The 8,922-nt window shown below is 40.7% G+C and overlaps 1 non-coding gene across 1 annotated transcript; it reads right to left on the bottom strand.

Moving 5' to 3' along the window:
- Positions 1 to 5,418: 5,418 nt before the first annotated feature.
- Positions 5,419 to 5,580, bottom strand: LOC115069733. Its single transcript, XR_003848967.1, has one exon. It is a non-coding gene; the product is annotated as a U1 spliceosomal RNA (small nuclear RNA).
- Between the last annotated feature and the right edge of the window lie 3,342 nt (positions 5,581 to 8,922).

Consider the following 8,922-nt stretch of genomic DNA (forward strand, 5'->3'; position numbering starts at 1 on the left):
ACTTAATAATCAGTCATCCCTTTACAAGGAACTCACCATAAAAATTCCTAAAAGATGGGGTGTGGAGAGCTGGGTGGTTGTTAAGAATACAACCAAGTGCCAGAAGAGAGGCCCGATCCCAAGCTCCATGGGAACAGAGGTTCCCATGCTCAGCATTCTTTCAGACTTCTCCCTATGTGTCTGTTTGTGTAGCTGTACATTTGTATCCTTTAATAAATCCTGAGTAATAAACAGTGATTTAATAAGTAAACTGTCTTCTTGAATTATGTGAGCTATTGTAAATGATCAAATCTGAGAAGAGGAAAAAAAGAGGAATAGGTTGGTATGGGAAAAGTGACTCATATGTCTAATACTAGAAGTGTTAAGTGTGAGTACAGGGAAAAATTATTTCTCCTACATAGCCCAGAAGGAGACACTCTCTAGGACAGAAAGAAGAGTGGGGGCTGAAGATCTGAGCTGCGGTGAGCCTAAAGATAGCCTTAGTGACCCCGATTGCTCTGATTCACAAAGACCCACATTACCCTTTCCCAGGTAAGGGATGCTAATGTGCTGCAGGAAAGGACTGTGCTGGAGAGGAAAAGTATGACCTGCAGTTACCTCTAGACTTGCCATAGGCTATCACAACTTTTAAATGCCTCTCTTAACGCCCACAGTGTTTATCCCAGCCCTTTCTATGTGAATGTTTCAGAAAATAACAGTTTCACCAGAGACAACCAGTAGTCACTCAGAGGTAAAGACAGGGCACTTGGGACCAGCATGTACTTGGTATTAGAAATATTTATAGGATGGACCAAGGAATATGGGACTTTCAAGTGAGTTAGGATTTCAGTGTCTTTCAAATTGACTTAGGGCTGGTAGGAGGCAACATTTGGAAGGGTGCAGTTTTATTTGCTCTGGAAGACATAGTATACTTTACTGGAATAAGGCCAGACTACATTTTTATACTTCTGTGTGGAGATTTGGATTGAATTTGCCTGGCACTATATTTCTTCTTCCTTCTTGAAAGTACACTTTAGAAACTGGCTTTGGGGGTGGCTGTCTGGCCTGCCTCTCTGTCCAATTCTGTATCTGAGTCACTTCTTTGCACCCTGTTGCTTCCTTGACCTTCTTTAAATAGGTCATGCTATCTCCCACCACAGGGCAACAGAATGCATTAATAACGGAATTCTGCAGATAAAGTCTAATCTGCACCTGTCACTGTTACCCGAAGTGTGTTTGGAGCCTGCCTGTTCACTGACCTGTCTCTTGAGACCTCAACACTGGGAGGCCATGCCAGTGCTTACATTGCCTCCCATAGACCCTTCTGAGTTTTTAATCCTGTAACGCTAATGAAAGTTGCATCCAGTTTATGACATCGCACTATAAAAATGTTGGCATGCATAGCCCTTTCTTATCCTCCTGGCTGGTGATAAAAACAGTCTATTATTCTAGTTGGAAACAATTCTGACTCAAAGGATCTCTCAGCCAGAGGTAGATTGTTTCATTATATCTATCCTGGTGGCCATCTGAATTTTATATGTTTAAATGTTCTCCTATCGAAGAAAATAAACCAGATATAAAGTGTGACCTTTACCCTGTGTACTCTAGGGAGACAGAGAATGGTTCCTGAGTTGATCACTTGATATAAAAATGAAATCATATTCTCTTACTTGCATTTTGCTTTGAGCTACCTTTTTGACATAATATCAAAATATTTCAGAGGTCAGTATTAGGTGCTTGAATTCCCTGAAATGGTACAAGTTAACAAATACTATTTTAAGGTATCTTTATATCAAATGGCAATAAAAATTCAGTTTTAGTTTCTGTCTTTTGAAACACAGCAAAGCAGATGGGGGGCGCAGAAGAGGGCTGGGAATGTAGTTCAGTTCATAGAATGCTCACGTTGCATACATGAAACCCTGGGTTTGATCCCCAGCACTATATAAACCTAAGTCAGGCATGATGGTGAACAATACTGGGATGCATGAGACTCTGTCTCAGAAAAAAAAAAAAGAAAGATATACAGATAAAGTGACCAAAAATTAGGTCCATATTCAGTATATAACATGGCCATCTCTCTGTTTGCCCAGTACTGTCCAGTTTTAGCACTGAAAGTACCACACCTCAGGAATCCCCTCCATTCCAGGCAAACTGGAATATTTGGGTCACTCTAAAGTGGGTCAAATCACAGATTTCCAGCAATGGCCAAAATAAACAGACCATCCAGGTGATTTTATAATGGGTAGGTATTGTTTATCTCCATTTCTTGGTGCGTGAGTAAAAGAAGGATTAAAATTCTCAAACTCCCCCTCAGCTGTTGTCATAGAGGCTGTTTCAATTCATCACTAGGCAATTTGCAAATGAGAGAGCCTATAAAATTATAAATAATAGCCTGAAGTGATTTTAATGTAGCTAGTAGACCTGACCTGGCTGACTCCAAGGTCTTGCTGTGTAACTGCTGGAGCCTTCTCTGTGAAGAAAATCTACCCTATAGTGTGAGCAATTTCGTATTTTTTTCATTCCTGCTAATGCTGGGCCACCTCTTGAGACAATACAGGGCAAACTTGGCTCCAATTTTATTTAACCCAGCTGGATACAGCCAAATTATGGGCTTCTTTTTAGGTGGAGCATATTTTTGTGGCCTGCAGGAGACCTGTAATTCTTCCCCCTCCCCCTTTTTCTCTCATGCAAAACCATTTATAGCTTTGGGTGATGTAAAATCCGCAGGGTGCCCATGACAGTGTCATGCAACCAAAGGGCCTTCCCACAGGAGCCGACTTGGACACAGTGGAGCCAGAGCCACCGCCCATCTCTGTCCACTCACTCTCCACTCTGCCTAACCCTACCCCACGCTGAGCTGACAGAGCCTGTTCCTTCTTTCCCTACTTCTGGTTCTGAGATCTCAGACACCAGCCAGGTTTTCTTTTCATCTAGAGAGCCATTGTTTGGTGTTGTGTGTTTACCCATCCCTAAGCACCTTGAATGTGCCTGGCCTGCTACCTTCAGAACCATAGCAACAGCATCCTGGATTAGAGGAAAACCCCTCATTTTTAGACCCAGCTCTGCCATGGCTTTCCTGAGATATCTCAGGCAAATTGCCGAACTTCGCAGGACTTCTGTTTCTCTGTCAAATGAAAGGGTTACATTAAATTGGCTCTTAAGTCAGATTCTAGGATTCAATACCAGAAGGGTAACCAGAAGGGTAAATGGGAACAGGAAAAGGTACGGAGGAAATTTTAAGCAGGCCCAGAAAAAGAAAAATGGGTATAAAAATGACATGATGAAACCTATTACTTTATAAAATAACTTTTTAAAAAATTAAAGAAAAAATTAGAGGGTAAGAGGTCAGCATGAGAGCAGCAAAGGGCTGGTCAACAACCAAACAGTCCTGGAGAGCAGAAGCCACATGGAGGAAAGAGTATCCTGAAATCAAAAAAAGGTAAAAAAGTTGTTTCTTGGGGCTAGAGAGATGACTCACGAGTTAGGAGCGCTTCTTGCTCTTCCAGAGGACTTGAGTTAGATTCCAAGCTGAGTGGTTCACAGCTGCCTGAAAAGAGGATCTGACACCCCCCTCTTCTGGCCTGCCTGCACACATGTGGCATACATTCACACAAACACACAAACATACACATCATTTTTTTTTTAAAGCTGTTTTTTCACATTCAGGAGTATATGGGCAGCACAAATTTGACTTGATGGGTTAATTTTTTTAAAAAAGACACAAGCCAGGTGCGGGGGCACAGGCCTCTAATTCCAGCACTCATGAGGGAGAGGCAGGAGGATCTCTGTTGGCTTGAGGTCAGCCTGCAGCCTGGTCTATATAGCGAGTTCCAGGTCAGCTGGGACTATAGGGAAACCTTGTCTCAAAAAGACAAAAATAAAAAAAAAAAAGACACAAAATTGGGGGTGAAGGGGGTGAATCTGTGAGGAATTAGGTGGGAAGTGAATATGATCAAAATGTATTATATGAAATTCTCAAAGAATTAATAAAAAAATACTTAAAATGTTGTTTCTAGGGAGCTGGAGAGATGGCTCAGCATTTAAGAGCTCTGGCTGCTCTTACAAAGGACCTTGGTTTGGTTCCAGCACCCACATCGTGGCTAATAACCATTCGTAACTCCAGTTCCAGGGAGATCCAGCACCCTCTTCTGACCTCCATGGGTATTGTATGACATAGGTGCACTTACATACACTCAGGCAAAACATTCACACACACAAAATAAAAATAATACATAATATATTCTTTTTTTTTTTAAAAAGTTATTTCTAAGGAAGCCAATTAGAAATCCACTAAATGGAATCTGTTTATAAATAGCTCATTTTCTTAAAAACAAAATACCTACACTTCCATACCTCTCATGGAAGACCCTGAATTTAGCAAACAGATTCTATAAATGTAGGCTCTTGGAAATTGCTACACATGGTCTGGCTATTCTTAGGAGCAGCAAGGAAGCCAAAATTCTGTGATGCCTGTGCTGCCTTCACATTGAACCTTGCAAACATGGTCCTTGGTTCTTTAATTTGGGGATCTAGAAATTCTACCTTTACTGGGATCTGAAAACTCTTGTAATGGTAAAGGATCTCACTGCTGTAATCCCAGCACTCAGGAGGCTGAAGCAGAGGATTACTTTTGGTTCAAGAGCAACCTGAATGAAATAGTAAGTTCCAGGCCAGCCTGCGCTACAGAGTGAGTTCCAGGCCAACACTGGCTACAGAGTAAGACCCTGCCTCAAAAAATCAAAAAATTAAACTAAAAATTAAAAATAAAGGATCTTATTAACTGAAGCAGGCTCTAGAAAGAGATTGTCTACTACCCAAATACTTTAGCTCCTGCGATTACTGGTAGGCCTCAATTATTGCTATTCCCTTTACTCCAATTAATTTCTGAGCTAGTATGCAGTCAATTTTAGATTCTTTTATCCTAGGGTACCCAAGGGCATGCACAATAGTAATAAAGATCTGAAAGCTGTTTTGGGCACTTGTTGACAATTAGAATTTCCCTGAATCTGTTCTATCCCTGTGCCTTGAAGGCAGTAAGTACATTCCTATACTTAAGCAAGACCATTAAATGATGATTGTCTAGAAATTTACTCAGGTTCAATCTCTAGTTCCTGTTTCATTCCACTCCTGGCTACTTTTTTAATCTGACTCTCTAATCCCTCCAGACACATGTACTTTGTGCCTTGAATGGACATCTTGTGATCTCTATTATTTGAATAATTCCCTTAAAAAGGTATGATTTTAGGGCTGGTAAGAAGGTTCAGTGGGAAAAGGTGCTTACTGCCAAACCTGATGACCTGATTTCAATGCTTAGGATCCTGAGACCAACATGTGGTAAGGGAAAACTGACTCCTGGAAGTTTTATTCTGACTTCCACATGTGTCACACACACACACACACACACACGATAAATAAAATGTAATAAAAGATTTAAATATGTCTGTGTGTGTGCAAACACAATCCCTACTATCACAAATTGTGCAATTGTGCCATCAAGTTTCCCACATTTGGGGAAACCATGGAGGGCATCACATCTGGCATGCATTGGATGAGCCTCGGCCTGGGAAAACTTTCATGACATCTCCCCTGCCAAGTAAGTATAAAATGTGTGTTTAATTGACATATAGTAATAATACATATTTATGGGATAAAATGTGGTGCTTCAATACATAATAGTGTATAAAGATCAGACTGAGGTACTTGGCATATCTATCATTTCAGACATTTATAATTTCTCTCTTAAACATTTTATTATAGAAAAATATGAAGAGAGGATACTTAAATAAAATTCCAGTACCTATCATTGAATTCCTATGTTAACAATTTATTTCATGCCCAACTCCATTTGAAGCCCAGAATAGATCATCTTAAATATTCCTTTTCTTTATACAGGGACATAAGTTTTGGTAATACATGTGAAATGGGGGGGGGCGGGGAGTCAGGGATATAACCCATCGCTAGAGCTTTTGTCTAGCATGTATAAAGCCTTGGGTTCAAACCCCAGTGCCACAAAATGCAATTAAAGACATAATAACAGTCACACTAAAAATGCCGAAGATGAAATTGTTTCCTTATTGTACCTCATATACATAAACCAGGCAGGTGGTACACAACTGTAATCTCTGTAATCTCAGTACTTGAGAGACTGGGAGGGAGGACAGGGAATTCAAGGCGTGGCTACATAGTGAAACCCTGTCTCAAAAAGCAGAGCCAGGGCTGTACGTAATGGCCCACCACACACATCTGTAACCCCATCACTTGGAAGGCAGAGGCAAAAAGACCTCTATGAGTTCAAGGCCAGCCTGGTCTACATAGTAAGTTCTAGGCCAGCCAGGGCTACATAGTGGAACTCTGTCTCAAAGGGAAAAAAAAGGCAGAACCAAACCAAACCAAAACATACACAAAAAGGACTTCAAAGATACAGTCATGTCGGTAAAACATAGTCTGGGCGTGGAAGTATGCCTCTGTGGTCCCCATTTCTCTGGAAGCTGAGGCAGAAGGATCCCTTGAACATAGGAATTCAAGACTAGACAGGACAACATAGAAAAACACTGATTTTAAAATTAATTAATTGAGGGGCCTGGAGAGATGGCTCAGTGGTTAAGAGCACTGGCTGCTCTTGCAGAGGACCTAGGTTCGATTCCCATCCACACGTTCGATTAACAACCATCCGTAGCTCCAGTTCCAGGGGATTCCAATGTCTTTTTCTGATTACTGTGGGCATAGCAGGACATGGTTACACTTACATTCATGTAGGGATACACTTACACACATAAAATTTAAAAAATAATTAAAAAATTAATTGAAATAAATGTTACAGTGCTAAAAAGAAAAAGGCACAATATTTATTCAACAATATCCATATCTACCTAGTAGTTTTTACTTTGATCATTTGGGTACAGCCTGATATTATATTTTATGTACATAGCTGTCTAGCAACTAATAAGTAAATATTAATAAAACTGACATATTTACAAAAGATCCAATCAAGACAACTACTAAATCATGGCACAAATATAATTTTTATTAACTTAATTTGCTTTAAGTTTCTTCCCGTTTTTCCTCATTTTAAGTTTTTTTAAAATTTTTTAAAAATTTAATAACCACATGATTAGAAGAAGCATTTTGTTATGGCTTTAACATATTCAGTAACACACTCCAGAGCAAGGATACATCTCTTTCAAAAGTGGCTGTAAATTTTTAGGTTCACAGTTGAATTAATTAATACAGTCCTACAATATCGAACTCAATACAAACCCTGTAAGACCTAAAATGGAATGGGTTTTTACCCTTTAAAGAAGATCTCCATTTAAGATATGCTGTTTCCTACATTTTTAATGTTACTAATGCTTACATGTTTGCACATGTGTCTTCAATCTCTATGTATCTGATTATTACTAGCCACAGTTGGTTACACTTGGATCCTAAGTACCTGAGAATGGATATAAAGTCATCAGGTAGATTTCACTGGTAATGTTTATCACCCCTACTATTTTTTTTTTAAATCTTTTTGAGACAGGATCTCCTTGTAGCCCCAGCTGCCCTGGAATTCACTGTGTATACCAGGCTGGCCTTGAACTCACAAAGATCCTGCTGCATCTGCCTCCCAAGTGCTGGGATTAAAGGAATGTTCCACATGCCCAAATTTTTTATGCTTCCTCCTCAAATATGTCTTTTTAAAAAATTTGTTGATTTTTTTTGTGTATCTCATACAGAACACCCCACACAATCTTGTTCATAAACTATGAATTCAGATTAACAAATACATTTGTAGTATAAATAGGTCCTAAATATTTAATGAGATATACTAAAATATTATCATTGCTTATTTGAAATTAAAATTTAGCCAAGTATCTGCATTTCCATTTGTCACTGGCAATCCTAGTAAAAAACTAAGCCACTGTATTACATCCCAAGAAATACATCATCCTGCTTATAATACAAGGCTTTAGATTTCAACTGGTTCAGGGTTAGTCTGGTTACCAAAGGAGACAGTGGAGCAGGCTCTCTCAACTAAGCAAGTGATCTGAGCTACTGAAATCAGCTTCTTTAAATTCCTCTGAACTAGTAATACGATAGGACACAAGGTCTCAGTGTCTGGGCTGAGTTGAATCAGCCACTGATATGTTGTCATAGGACGAGGAGATCAGTGGATAAGCATCTTTCCCCAACTTGACTTTTACCTTTGCTTGATGTCCTATGCTAATGGTTCTGTGAAAGAAAAGTTCCCAGAAAGAGCTCTTGTACGACAACCCACTGGCCTCTCTCCTGGTTAAGTCCATCGCGCCCTCTGCACCTTGACTCCCCCAGCCTCATTTACTCTCCCATCTATCCTGCCTGTCTCTTCTCCTAGCCTTGGTACTGTCCCATTCCTTGTCTTGGCACCCCAGACATCTGGGGCACCACCACTGCTTCCTGGTCCTTTGCATCCAGACCAACCCAGGTCCTTCTCCAGGTCTTCAGGAGCCCTCTGGGCCTGGTCCCTCCCTCACCTCCCCCTGCTTCCCTGGGCTGCACACACCACTAGCCTCTTTCCTGGACACTAGGGCTGACCTCTTGGCTTCCTGATCCTTTGCATCCAGACCAAACCAGTTCTTCTCTGCAGTCCCGGGGAGCCCTTGGGGGCTCTTCCCAACCCCATCTCCCTTTGCATCTCTGGGTGGCATGGCCACCAGCTGCCCCAAATTAGGATTTTTCTTGGGCCCTGCTCCCAGGTCAGTCCAACCCTCAAAATCCTGAGGACAACATCTTTCCTGGAGGGATCTAGACCTTAGGAGAAAGCCTGAGAGCATCTGATCCTCATCTGACTTGGGCCTCTGTGGGAACTTCTGAAGACAAAAGCAATCTGGCCACTCCAATATAAAATCGAAAAAAAGAAGCGGAAGTTTAGATGAACCAGCTTTTCATGCTCAAAAAGTAAACCACAAAGGCACACAAAGTTTA

The sequence above is a fragment of the Nannospalax galili genome, unplaced genomic scaffold (genome assembly GCF_000622305.1).
Source record: "Nannospalax galili isolate Female #2095 unplaced genomic scaffold, S.galili_v1.0 scaffold294, whole genome shotgun sequence".
NCBI lineage: Eukaryota > Metazoa > Chordata > Mammalia > Rodentia > Spalacidae > Nannospalax > Nannospalax galili.